This window comes from Lycorma delicatula, chromosome 9, assembly GCF_047948215.1.
Source record: "Lycorma delicatula isolate Av1 chromosome 9, ASM4794821v1, whole genome shotgun sequence".
NCBI classification, from domain to species: domain Eukaryota; kingdom Metazoa; phylum Arthropoda; class Insecta; order Hemiptera; family Fulgoridae; genus Lycorma; species Lycorma delicatula.
This window is the reverse complement of record NC_134463.1, coordinates 99,676,501-99,692,100: the sequence shown is the minus strand read 5'-3', so window position 1 is coordinate 99,692,100 and position 15,600 is coordinate 99,676,501.

Sequence of the window (15,600 nt, the reverse complement as noted above, 5' to 3'; positions counted from 1 at the left end):
TTTTGTATTTGATGATTTTGCGGATATATATTAAATTATTTTAGTCTTGGAAATCTGAAGGAACATATACAATAAAGAATAAGATGTTTGTACCCCGATTTCTCTGAAAGTAATGATGACCGAGCGAATTGTGCTCGCGTTAGCATATCGAGAACTGTGGCACCTAGACGCATGGGACTAGGACCTATCGTTCTAGTCTAAGTTGAAAAGTTCCCTTTCGGTTAAGCCTTTCAAAACGGACGCACCGTTTTCGAGATACGCCCTTTTTTAGAAATAATTATCTAATGTAAGATATACCCGTTTCTTACGTATAATATATATAAGATAACGCCAGTAGCTATCTCGACTATAAAAAAAAAAAACAATCCGCAACTTTTACCACATATAATCCTGCTTTTGCTAAAAGTAATGATGGCCGATTTTTTCAAAATATCGTTTTAAATCTAATAGTGATCAGAACTGTTAACTGAGTGGTTACTAGATAATAAAAACATATTTTTATTTTATTTCATCATCAAATACAAAAAAAATATGCGTCCCATGCGTCTAGGTGCCACAGTTCTCGATATGCTAACGCGAGCACAATTCGCTCGGTCATCATTACTTTCAGAGAAATCGGGGTACAAACATCTTATTCTTTATTATATATGTTCCTTCAGATTTCCAAGACTAAAATAATTTAATATATATCCGCAAAATACAGTAAATTTATCGATCAAACAGCTTCTACATCACAATTCATAGTTTTTTATAGATGTTTTTTTATAGTATTAACATACTATACGTCTATGACGTCAGGGATACCCTATAGCAGCTGTTAATCATTCATAATTAGTTATTTTTATATATTGGTTTAGATAGATATTATAATATCACTGATCTTTAATTTCTACTTAATGTAAATTACAGTTTTTCTACGCATGCGCAGTAGCATATTAATCGATGTATGTTACGAAGAAATAAAAGATTCATATGGTATTTTCACCGATTTTAAGCTAATTAACACTAAACAATTATGTTAAAATGCTGGGAAAGCCTTTAAAGCATGATATTGTAGTAAAAAAAAAGAATAAAAAGAATTATTTGAATTTTACAATAATAAAGCCGATGACGGAATCCCGACTGCGGCTTTTTATGAGGTTAAAGGTGATAATAAAGACGAAACAACTAAGATATTATTTTTTATCTCCAATAAAGAATAAAAAAAACTGGCTGGATTTCGAACCGGTTGACTACGCGATGTGGTTATTAGACGCCTTAATCCGTTCGGCTACACCAGCAAGGTATGTAGGGTGAAAATTGTATTACATATGATGCATGTTCTTTTAATAAATGTTAACAGCAATACCATATGATCAATACAATTGTTCACCTTATTTTTAGTAGATGTGTTTATACCAATTAGATGTAATATACCAATTCATAATCAATATTACGCGATATATATTTGACGCTGCCGTTTTATATTGTGAATTATGTATAGTTAACTTGGACAATTTTTCCGTATGTTCAATATAATTTATACTTAAAGTTTTATTTTTACTTTTATAATAACGTTACGGTTTCGAGTAATTTTGAATATAACAATGTAAATTATTCATACATATTCCTTATAGAATCATCATATTTTTTAAAAATATCTGCAATCCGTAAAAATGAGATCATTGTAATATATAATTACTGTTATAATAAATAAATTACAAAATCGTTTTTTGAACTATTGATGAAGTTTGTAAATAATTTATTTTTGCATACAACTGAAATGCAATAAAATAGTACATATTAAATGATGAATGTACATTTTTAACAACAATGTACAATTTTTCAACAGCAATCTTTAACGTCAAAATTTTCAGTGTTAATGATTCGTTATTACCTTTTGAACTAATGATGAAACGAGTGATACATTATTCAGAAACTCTGGCTACAGAAACTCTTACATATATAATGTTTGGCTACTCGGAATTCCGATTAGCCAGAGTTTCTGAATAATGTATCACTCGTTTTATCAGCCGGAATTCCGGCCGATGAGATAATTTAATATTTTCAACACATTTTTGAAAAGTAGTAAACAAACAGCATTAAATATGGGAAGTTTAAGTTTATTAGGTGGTGGGAATTCCCGTAACCAAATTATTTCATATAAATATTATTTTTTTCATTACATTTTTACAATAAACAGCAATCTTTAAAGAGTCAAAGGTGATAATAATGATGAATTAACTAAAATAATTGGTATCTTGTACCTTGTACCTAATGGTACATATGTATATAAAAAATTTATTTTCATTCAAATATATTCATTTATAAAAAAGTTCTAAATGATTCTTTCATACGGTATTTTCGGTGATTTTAAGCTAATTATCGATACAAATACGGGTTTTTTAAAGTTGTGTAAAGATGGTGGGAAAAAATGTAAACATTGGCCAGAAAATAAACATTCTAAGGAATTACTAAGACATCTTACAGCGGCCGGGAATTCCGGCTGCTGTGGAAATGTCTAAAATTGCTGGTACAAAGTGCGAAATCATAAGAGGAACATACGTTTGTGATGATTTAATATCAATAGCTTCCTCGATATTCCCAAGGTATTAATTCTTTTTGTTATAAATAGACTCTACAAGATTACATCAGTGTATGTTACGAACAAATAAAAGACAACTATTCGTATGGTATCTTTGGTGATTTTAAGCTAATTATCAATAGAAATATGGGTTTTTTAAGGCGACAAAGTTACGTCATGATGGAGGGAAACGGTTTGATAATTAGTAACAAAATAAACGATCTAAAGAATTAACTGAATTTTACAGCAAAAAAGCCTATCCTGGTACAAAACCATAAAAGTAACAGTATTTAAATTCAACATTTAATTGATGTTAAAAATTATCGTTTTATGTATATACATGCACTGAGTTTAATAGGTGTGTGTTATGAACAGATCAAAGACAACTCATATTGTCGCCGAATGGCTTCAACAGCACGTGGCACTTACTAACCTTATGGTAGCCCTGAAAAGGACCGTTTTTGTCGTCGATTGGTTTCGACAGCTCATTGTAATTACTAACCTTATGGTAGCCCCGAGAAGAATTGTTGTCGTCGAACCTTGTGGTGGCCCTGAGAAGGGCCGTTTTTTCCATTAGCTGGTCCTGAGAAGAGCTGTTGGGTCCGGAAGCTGGTCACCGGCGAAGTGGGGGAGTTGCGGTTCGTCAATTGCCGGGATTTCCCTCAGCGAAAGTTAGGTCTCCACTACAGCTTGGCAGTGGTGGCCCCCAGAGCCCCGCAGTGTCAGTTCAGTGTCGGTCGTCCTACGCCGGCGCGGCCGAGGCGGTTTTCCCCAAGCGATCCCACGCTGGGCTGGTTACTGCTGCTGAGTCCGCCGGCCAGGCGGACGAAGCCGGAGAGCTGTAGCGGGAAGATAGCGTCCGCGTCCAGCGGCGGGCCGGCCAGGCCTTCTACTCCAACGGGGATGTTGGCATCCACCGGGAGGTTCCATGTGTAGCCGGCCAGGGAACGAACTTCTTCTGTGTCTTCTCCAGGTGGTGATCGACGATGAATTGAAAACTCACTCTCGTGCACGCTCTTTTATTGGAGCCTGAGAGGGTGTGGCTGCAGTGGGAGAACTACGCGATGGGAAAAAAGAATTTTACGATAAATTTTATGATATAATAGAAGATCTGACATGTAAGATCTTATATGTAAGCCGTACAGACATGCACTGTAACAATTTTGCAAAATTATTATTTGTTTTACATTATTTAATCATTTAATATGTTGATTTAAACCATATTACAATTACGTAAGAAATATAAAAAAAAAAAACAAAGTTTGTGGCACATAAAAGATAGGATCCGAAAACTGGATTTGAAATTATAATTTATGACCTTCTTTGGTTTACAAAGTTATTATTGCCCGTAAATTTCTGTAAACGTCGATCCTATTTACCGTAAGTGTTTTATAAAGTCTTCGTAGCGCTGGAGTAGTCCTCAACCTTAATCTTTTTCAAATTGAAGTATGTTGAAAAATATGTTATATAATTAATAAAAATACAAGTTTCAAAAGTCGGAAGAGTGAAATTACCTTACTGTAATGGCTGTAGCGTTGTTATCAGCTGTTTTGGGCAAATTTATGAGCTCCCGTGTCCGGATGTATGAAATTATATTTGTGGTTCATCGCTAAATGTTGGTAGCCCTCGTGTTGCAAACCACTATTTCCAGCAATCGCTAACAATTGTTGTACCGGAAAGAATATATTTTTGTATGATAGGCAATAAGGTGGACTGTGTGATAGCTGGTGTAGCTAACTCTACAAGGTATTATACTGTTAAAAAGATCTGAAACAGTGATTTGGATTTACAGGTTGCACAAAAAAATATAGGTTTTACGGGACCCCTACTGAAATCCAGTTGTTTGCGTATATAAAAATGAAATCACCTATATGTATAACTTATTGTATATAATTTTTATTTTTACCGTTAGTCAGACGAGGTTAGCGAGCGAACCGTGCGTTGATTAGATTATGTTGATTCCGTGTAATGACGTATCGCGCACTATACCAATATAACTTATAACAATGTTCGCTCGTTTCGCTCGCTAACTTCGTCTAATGATGGAGTTGCCCAACAACGCTACTGCTATTACAGATTTTGAGGAAGATAAGGTAATTTCACTCTTCCGACTTTTGAAACTTGTATTTTTATTCAACATACTTCAATTTGAAAAAGATTAACTTTGAGGACGTACAGACTTTTTACCGACTCTTTTTCTTTGAGGTAAAATCAGTCCTATTTTACGGGTAAAATTTTTTTATACAAAATTAGTTATTTCAATAATATTTCTTTAGTTTCTTCGTTAATCCGTGCATAATTAAAAAAAAGGCTTTTCACGTATGATGAAAAAAAATTATCAATTTTATTATTTCAATTTATAAATGAAGCAATGTTTAATTACAGAACATAAAAGCAGATACTAAATTGGACTCTGAGAAGGTTATTTAAAGATACACATATATATATATATATATATATGTAGTATTTTTCTTCATTCTTGTTTAATGATGTACCCGACTCAGAATCATTATTTTTTCTTTAATACCTTCACATAGATACACATTCAAGCCCAACTGTAGTTATTGTGAGAAGGCAAACACTACGAAAGAAAAAAATATTCATTTTTATATCTTTCTGTTGCTTATAAAGTCTGTAACAAAATTATATTTCGTTTCTATGGATCCGTAATGTTATTTTATATATCTTAGATAATTTTTTTTTTTTTTAATAAATTAAAAATGTATATTTTTCTAATACTAGTATCGCTAAATGTATTTTTCAAAATTCTAATTTTTGTTTTAAAAAAATTTACATGTACAAATACGCGTACATTTTTATGTGAAATAATTAGTTATTACCAATTCTGTTACATTACTGGTAGAACTTTAAAAAAAAAGCTACATCTTTTGTCACTGATCGTTAAATGCAATTATGAAAAATCTTTAATATACATGGCAAACTTTACGTGTATGTATTTTAGGTGCTACAATAATTGCTTGAGTTGATGTGATGTGAGTAATAAGGCTTTCAAAAATCATGTAACCGTTCTCAAGAAAAGTTTCCATAGACTTCTTTACCTTATCAAATATATTGCATGTGCATGCATGCAAAAATGCATCAAATTATATGCATTTTGCATGCAAAATTACTGAAATGCATGTGGTATTTAGCCACAAATGTGAACCTTTTTTTTGTTCTTCATAAGGGCTCGGTGCAGAATTGTAATGATTTTCGTAACAGAGAAATAGTTCTGACTGGAGCCTCAACTGCACAGGTGCTTACAGGCGTCACAGTCGTAAAAAAAAAGCTGACAAAACAGTTGTAGGACTTTCCCGGCACGCGGCTTTTTTATCTGATATAATGCTTATACACACACAACTTAATTTGAGATATTTATCATTCTATTTGAAATAGATTATTAATATAACATTTTTACGCATACCGTATTTCATTCCGGTGAGTGTGACAGTAATAGCGGCCACTTTAAATACATTTTTACACTTTATTATTAATGTATTCAATTTTACTGCTTACCTGTGATGTTGTATATAGTATTATGTCGACTACATAATATCTCTACCCATCGGATTGGTCTAGTGGTGAACTCGTCATTGAAAATCAGCTGATTTCAAAGTCGAGAGTTCTAAGGTTCAAATCCTAGTAAAGGCAGTTCCTTTAATACGGATTTGGATCGTGGATACCGGTATTCATTGGTAGTTGGGTTTCAATTAATCGTACATCTCAGGAACGGTCAACCAGAGACTGTGCAAGATTACACTTCACTTACATTCATACATATCATGCTCATTCCTCCTCTAAAAAAATACCTTACGTTGGTTCCGGAGGCTTAACAGAAAAAGAGAGACGACTACAGTAGCTGTATATGAGTGCTACATTAGCGCTACTTGTGGACAGAGAGGGTAATAATGACGCATTATACCCACTTAGCCGCTAGTTTATTTAAAGAATTTTTTGGGGTGGGAGTGTGATTTTTGCAAAAACAAACTTTTGGAAATATTGTTTAATTTACACTTGTCTAAGAAAAATAAGACCTTAATTAGGCGAAATATCGAGATACTGAGGGTGACCTTGCTCTACAGCCTCATCCCTTGGACCTTTTAAGTTTGAATTTTAACGGCATAAATGCCCCATATACAGAAGTAACTGACCAAGTTTGGCCAAAATCGGTCGAGTAGTTCTGAAGATATAAGGTAATTTAGAGGGCGACACCGAACATACACCCGAACATAGGAATTTCTATTCGGTTTTTGAGTTTTTTTGGTTCCTTAGTACTGTTTTTAGTACCATAAATTTAAACCTTTGAAAAATTAAAATATTTAATTTACTTTCAATAAGTACTCATTGTGAATTATACTGTAATAATTCATTACACGACTGCCCATAAAGGGCTAATGTATTTAGAGTGAATGTATGTAGTTTGTTTGTTACACCGTAGCAGCTTAACGGCTGAACCGATTTAGATATATCAACTCGCTTTAAAATCCTTACGTTACCGAGAATATCATAGCTTATACAAATTATATACGTAAAAGAATTACAAAGCAAAATTAATTATGGACATGATCTGCGTAGAATATGAACATTCTTCATTTTTTAACAAAATTGTCAAACCAAAAGACCATTCATTCGCTTCTTCATATAAGTTACCATTTTTTCATATTTATCTCTTTTTTCACATTTGTTACTGCATACAACAACATGTATTGCAAATAAATGATGATTATGTCTGATCATTTATGGGAAGCAATAATAATTTCCTACGTACAAATTAACAATTTAAAAAATAATTTCACGAATACATTTTTAGAGTATAATCCATAAATATGTTTCTATGGAAACTAAATTTAAAAAAAATTCAAAATAAATATTCAAAGTATGGTTTAATTAGATATTTAATACAAAAACAAAGAAATAGCTGATTTTTGTTGTCATACTCGATGTAATTCAGTCTATATCATTCAATTTATCAAGGTTTAAGTTGTAAAATAAAATTACAATTAAAAACTCAATTTATAGAATAAAACACATAACTTGTGAACTAAGATAAGTTTTCATATCATAGTTTTTGATTACGACGCTCATCTAAACTAATATAAATTCTTAATTGTTATTTTAAAAATATGTTGCGACACCTTATATCCCAACAACCGATGGGTGGTGTATATTTAAGATATAACTGATTTTAATCCTACGTTCTAAAATTGTGTTTAACCTATCTTAAATTTTAAATCTGGAGACTTAAATAAGAATACATCTGGATATTTTAATGTGTACACCTATACATCATAGAACCTACGTTTACTGCAGTATACGTTTTTTTACTTATTTTTGACAATTACATGTGCACAGTATCGATTCACTATACTTTTTCAGGTTACCAGTATATTATCTTAGGAAAATTTTTTGAGGTGAAAACATTGTTTCTTACTGAATTATTTAAAAAAATATATTTTAATTTTATTTATCAATCAATATAACACAATTATAATAAATTAATTCTTTTTATTTTCTAGTGATTTTAAATTCAACTGTTTTTTTTAATATTAAAATATGAATCTGTCTTTACACACAGTGTTAGTTTTAAAACGAAAGCCCAAAAAAGCAACCGACTTAAAGAAAAATAGTGTGCTATATTTATAAATATTACAATTAATTTATACAAAATAATTGAAATCAAATTTTGTTATATAACATTTTGAAAGTATCCACTGTTTTCATAATAAGCACCGTTTTTCAAATTCTGTGCAACCTTTTGAAGCGTACCTTTTCCAATTTCTCGTAATTCTTTAGTTATGTTGGCTTTCAGTTATTAGATGGTGTATGAATTATTTTTGAATACACAACCTTTTAGATATCCACAGAGAAAAAATCTACAGAAGGAAAATCAGGTGACCTAGCTAGCGATCGATATTAAGTAATCGATAAGCCAATAAATAAGTAGCCGATATGACTCTTTCACCAAAGAAATTTCTCAAAAGGTCTATCGTTTCTCTTGTCGTGTGACACGTGACCCAGTCTTGTTGAAAACTCAAATCTTCTCCCTGAATTCTAAATTTGCATTAAATTACGTTATTTTAAAAGAATACGGGGCCAATTAATCTTCACACTGCAAAATTTCACACTACACACCAATTTTCTGCGGGTGTAGAGGTCGTGAACGGATGATGTGAGAATTATTGAGCTCCCCCCAAACAAACTAATTAAACCAATCGCAGCAGTGAAACCTAGCATTATAATTAACCGGGTGTAATTTATGTGATACATGAATTCGGTATTGCTTTAATTTAAGTAGTTCGAGTAGCATTAAAGGTACTATACAGAAATAATCCTTTTTCCTGCGAAAGTTTTCGTAATGATTTGTTAGGTGAGATTATTAAAAACTTACATCTTTCAATGTTTCGTCATTAAGTACTGAACGTTTCCGTCTATGTTTCAAAAGGCAAAAAAAACCGGTCCCTCTATATTTCTTTACCTTGAAGATTTATTCGGTACATTATTACCAGACAACTGCAATTGAAAAGCTTCTTGACACAAACAAAAGGTTAAGTTCTTAAATAATTTTCCACAATAAAAATTCTTTCTTCTGTGTTCAAGATTATTTTTTTTAAACATAAAACAAAGATAACCAAAAATAACTAACTGTTCACATAAAATAATAGAAAATTATGTCAGCCGATTATATAACAACAACAGTTAGTTATTGCTGTCAACTTCTTAATTCGAAATTAACTTTTCTAAAAAAATATTTTGCTTGGATTGGGTTTTAAGACAAACCCAATAATCGGTAGGAATGATTAACATTACTTGTTAAAAGTTGGTTGTTTTGTTCCATTTACAATAATATTATTTTGAATAAAAAATATAAAATTAATTAAAAAATTATTTACCTAAGAAAAAATGAACAAACCCAATATATAAAATTCGTTATTAAGTTATTTTTTTAATAATAGGTATGTAAATTCAGTAAGAAAAAGCAATATATTATTTAATATCGAATCATTTGCAAAACTTACATCCGTATTGCAAAAATAAAAAAAATAAAAGAAGATAGACCTATCAGTTTATCTGACCCTTCCCGCGGGTGATATAAGATTTCATTTTTCAAGATGGCCGTCAAGGGGATTTAAAATAGGTCCACGGGGTGTAAAAATAGGGAGAAGAGCAAAAGGGAATGTTTGAGGGTAAAGGGAGGTTGTGAAGAAAGATGAAAAAAAAAGAAGGAAGGAGGTTGCGAAGATTGAGCTTGTTTTTGCTTTTTAGAAGATTTTTTTCTCAGCAGGGAAGGAACCTTATTTCTGATTGGTCCATAAGAGTCCAGGGGTAAACCCACCCTTGTCAATTTTCTGAACGATGAGGGTGGAAATACAGATGCATTCTTCTTTTATATAACAAAAATGCTTTTTTTCTTCTACTTGTTTTTTTTCTTTTTCTTATTTTTTCTCTTATATTCTTTTCAAATTCTAATCAAAATTATATCCCTTCTTTTGATCTGTCGTAAAACCGTATCTTTTTGCTCTTAAGTTTTTTTTTTTTTTTTAACAGTTTATAACTTCAGAAATATTAATTTTATACTTATAAACTGTGTTAAATTCTGATATTATAGCGTGTAACTTTTAACAATGATATTCTTACGGTCTATTTTATTTTCTCTGTAACGTAAAAAACTACTATTATATACGATACAAAACTATTCATTTCTAGCTGGATGAAAATTTTTTCGTAAAATCACTTTAGAAGTGGGTCATAACTAAACAGTTATTTGAAACCGTAAATGAAAACTAACTACTCCAACCTTTTAAATGAACAATTTTAAGATTAATATCAAAATAAGTAGGAAATGAAGCGGTTTCCCGTCTGCTTATTCACTAATTCGAGTATATTTAAGCTATATAACTTTTTTCAATGTAGAAATTAACTGTATCAAAAAAATCACTGAGAAAATAATTCTAAAAAATTTCTCTTGTATCTGAAGTATTTATAACGCAACGAATTTGTAAGAAATATTGGGATATATATAATATAGAAGAAAAAAAATTTCCTTCTATAAGGGAAAAATTTTAGTATTCGATGAAGCGTTATTTAATTGAAACCGCCTTGGCACGTCCGTTGTTCGTGAAGCGATAGCGTAATCTACCCGTGCAACATACGATACTTCGGCCAGGATAAGTTAAATAATTTACGAATAGTTTTTCTTTTTATCTGTGTTTTTATTTTTATCAAGAAAGCACATTTGTTTCCTTAAGTTTCTTACCAGCAGCTTTTTTTCATAGAAGCCAGAGTGTAACCCGAAGTTCACCATTTCTTATGCGGTTTTACCTGAAAAATAAAATAGGTCCCAGAATCCTATCTCCAGTAATTTTTTAGAAACATTGGGTGAAAACCAATAAATTGGGGTAAAAAACCCTTGATATATTTATGTTTGCCGTAGATAACTTTGTTAAATGGGTAATAAACGCAGAAAATTTGAAGAATATATCATTTTGAACAAAATGGTGTAAGATATGTCGAATAAAACAAAGAAAAGTTAGAAAAATTCGTTAGAAATAGTACGTATTTCATCTGTCAAAAAAGTACTTATTTAATGAAAAATACAACGAAATTCTTTTTTGATAATAGTAAAAAATTTATAAAAACAAGATTTACTGAATTTACTTAATATTTTTTATTAAAATAACAGCCGATTAACAATGCGCAATACTGTATTAGCGTCTGGTACATTAACTATATTGTGTACTGTGAACTATGCTGTTGTTAGCGACTTTTTCTGTGAATTTTAGTTTAAATTTGATCGGTTGGCCGTTGAAGTAATGCCGTACTTAGAACAGAGGAATACGGTATTCATTTTGGATGTGTGTAACGATAATGCTACAGTGCTACAGATGAAATTGTTATCGAATCAGTTCAGCGCACTGCAGGCGTCAGTACACGACGACTTTCTAAATGAATCGGAGTTTCGCATTCGATAGATTTGAGGACACTAAAAACAAGTTTTATCCTTATCATAAACAGCTAAATCTCTACACCCAGAAGACCATCCGCTTCGCTTCGAGTTCTTCAAATCGTAGAATACAGATCGACAAATCTACAAGTATATTTTGCTTACCGAAGAGGGAAATTTCACTCGATATGGTGTCAACAACTTACGCAAGGAGCGTACATGGGCAGAAGTAAATCTCCATGAAAAAGTGGAAGGCAATTTTTTTCAAAAGAGATTTAGTGTCAATGTATGGTGCGGCCTTCTTCGCAATCAGCGGTCTGGATCATTCGTATTACTAGGCCGCTTAAATGCTGAGGTGGCTTGCATTTTCTTAAGAAGAATTGCCGCAGCTGCTTGAAGATGTTCCTCTAGCGCTGAGATGCAAACTAGACTTCCAGCACGATGGCGTACCTCCCGCTACTCTTGAGTCGATTTCACTCTCTTAAATCATCATTTCCCTGAGAAATGGATCGGTCGTAGTGGTCTGTATTCCTAGTCACCAAGACCTTTAGATTTTTGCGTCTGGGGATGAATGAGAATTATTGTGTACAAAACAAAAGTACATTCTCGTGAGGAAATCTGATTGAGCAATGTAAGGATAGTCCTGAAGAACTTAAAAGAACAAAGAAAGTAATACTGCGTGCCAAGAAATCTCTTGAGATGGCGGGCTCGTTTTTTGTACGTTATTATGAACTGGTATGTATAACAGCACATACGGTTCCAGGACCTATTTTATTCGATTTTTCAGGTCAAAGCCCATAAGAAATTACTAATTTTGAACCTTAACATCCTAAAAATTTCAGTACGACCTCAATCCGAGCGAGATCTTTCACTAGCCGTAATCACAAACGAAGCATTTTAGGATATGTTTATATGATTTTTTCCCCATTATTTTCACGAGTAGAACAGATTCCGGGAGAACTTCGTGATACACTTTATAAACATGTCCGCACTTAAAAAGGTAACAATGAGTCAAAAAGAGTTCACAAAGGTCTAATGAAAAAAATTAAAACATTAAACAATAGACAAACAAATAGTAATGTAATCTCATGAAGTTGATGAAGAGAAATGTAAAGAAGCTAGCCTCCTCTATAAGGCATAGATAGATTCTCATCGCACGATGCTGAACCAACTTAAGGGTCGCTCAGATTCCCCCAAGTCCAGCACATGTTGGTGTTTCAGTCGCCGGATATTCTCGCTGTTCTCTAGAAGATTATCTGCTAGAATTTTCACATGATTACCCAACCCCTGTCTATATTTTGAACAGAACTCTTTTGGTTTTATCAAAACAGTGAAACTATCTCGTATCGGAACTGTTTTGTTTTATCATGTGATTGTATATTAGTCATATCTTTTATACTATCTGACCGAATGGTATTTACAAATTTTAAAATTCTTTAAAAATTTCAATATCCAAATAATGAATCATTTAGATGATTATACGATTTTTCTCAAAGTTTGACAGAAATAATCTGTTAAATTTAATTTATAGAATTTGGGAATAGTTTGGTGAGAAAACCATTACGATGTATTGTATCTTAAAAAACTAAATTTCTTAGTAACATCTTAATAATTATATATTATTCATTAATAACTAGTTCATAAAACTTGGGATTAATAAAATTGCTATTAGTAGAATGAATTTAATAAACCGATCAATTTTAGTCATTTTTTCAAAATTACACTTCATTCAAACTACTACAAAAAACAACATATTCTGCGTTAAGGTTAATCTGTGTAACAATAATAAAATTTACAAAGCTAGTCATTTAGTACGGTAGCCCTTTGAACGTCGAGCGGCAGTACGGTCAGGTATTAGGTTGATACCATTTATCGTACGCATGCGGTAAACCTTTTACAAAGATCCCACAGGCAAACACATCATTTTTCACTTTCAGTTTTTGAATTAAAATCCCTTGAGTTCTGGTGCCTGCATGCTGTCCAGTATTTAATTCCCTCTAGATTTAACCGACTAGTAACTATTTCCTTTCAACCGTGCGTATGTATATGTGTACGTGTGTGTACCTATACATAAAATGGAGGAACAGACACGCTTGAATTTTAGTAAAATTAATATATAATAATAATATTATTACAGTAAGATATATTATTAAATATTTATAAATTATCATTTTTCATTCTAAAATGTAGCTCATGGGAAATAATGATATACGTCTACTATAAAATTGATTAATACTCTAAGATGCAATATACAGGTTTTTTTTTTAATTACTCATGTTATCCGTACGTCTAATCTATTTATATATTTTATTCTCAATACAAGAATCGGGTATCGATGTCATCGATCTACCTGTAATATATTAACATAGAGGAGAAGATTAAGAAAAGTAATTTTTTATTCAGGAAGATATATTCTGTCCCGTTTTTAAACGGAATAAAATGTACAAAAATTGAAGAAATAATTTGGAATAGAGTAAATAAACAAGGAGATTTTATTCTGACAAAAATCAGAAATAAATTAAAAAGAAATACTTAATGATATGGATTTGTTACTAGGAGAACATGTGATATCAACACGATAGGAGAATATGAAATGTGATAAAAGAAACGTCGATGAAAAGTTAGATACAACAATAAAAGAAAACATTTACGGCAGAATCTTATGAAGACAAAGTAGGTTGGTAGGATATTTATAAAAGACATTCAGGTTTTTATTAAATTTCTGTACAGAAATCAAAAATGTTTATGAAATAATTTAAGAAAAATCATTTTTATTAAAGCAACAGTTGCCATTTCAGAAATATTAATTGGAAAGGCTCATTTTTTATAATTAATATTTTACTTCTAAAATCAATTCTAAAGAAAAAATCGAAAATTAATCAAACTGCAAATCAAATATTTAAAGGTAATTTATTAAATCACTATGTAAAGTATAATTAATAAATGAGGAGTTATTAAGCTTTCAAACAGGAAAATTTAAAACCTCATTTGCTTAAACTTTTTTGAAATAAACTTTTAGAATTTTCCAGAAGTCGTAAAGATTATATTTGAGAAATCCAATTTTTGAATATTATAATTTTTTAAGAAATAATTATATTTTTTCAATAAATTTGTGATAAATTATTTAAATTAATTTATCGATTTCATTTTTGCGATTAGAAGAGATCGTCGAGTCAAAATACATGACATTTTCATTCTACACTAACCGCGTACATTACCTTCGGCTCCACCTTGATCGTTGTTTGACGTAGTGGTACCACGTTAGAGAAAAAAGACAATCGTAAAAATCCAGGCAAAACATTTTGTCGGTTGTCAGGCAATAATTCACACTTGTCGCTGTCCAACAAAGTTTAAGGCAATTCTAAAACAGAATTGAACTTATGACATAGAGATGTGGGATATTACGAGCATGAATAACAATGATATTATACAACTTTCCAGAATAAGTAGGCAAGATCCATTGCAGAAGTACCGGGGTGCGCTCGGAACAAAAAATTCACGGCTACCTAGAATTACTTGATGTTCACGTAAAGCTCAAACGGTTCGGTTCAAATTATAGGCAACGGTCAGATAATTACGTGAACGATGTAGCAGTTAACTTGCTAGACAGTGCCCGCGGTGGGACGAGGAACACCGCGACTTCTGCCGTAACTGGGCGTCTCGAGGTGGGGACAATCGTTGAACGATTTTACGCAGTTCGGTAGACTTCGACACTGTGACGGGTTTTGTGTCGGGAATATTACAAATGAAGTATCGGGAAGCGAGGGGGTTGAGGGTGCACGGGTGGGCGGTGATGATGAAGTGCGGGGACTCTCGAGCCCATGAGCTAAAAGACTGAGTCCCGACGGGGCCATCCCTTCGGGAATGTACCCGTTAGAGGCGAAGCACAAAGAACCGAGTCCCGGTTGCTGGGTGATAGAGGCCGGGAACGGCATAGACGGGCCTGGCGTTTCCCTCATCTGGCTTGATTGAGAGGTTTAGTTCCGGAGGCAGGGATAAAAAAAAAATCTGCTTGACTGAAACGCCTGCATGTGCTGAACTTCGGGGAATCTGAGCGACTCTTAAACCGATTCAATATCATATATATGATGACATT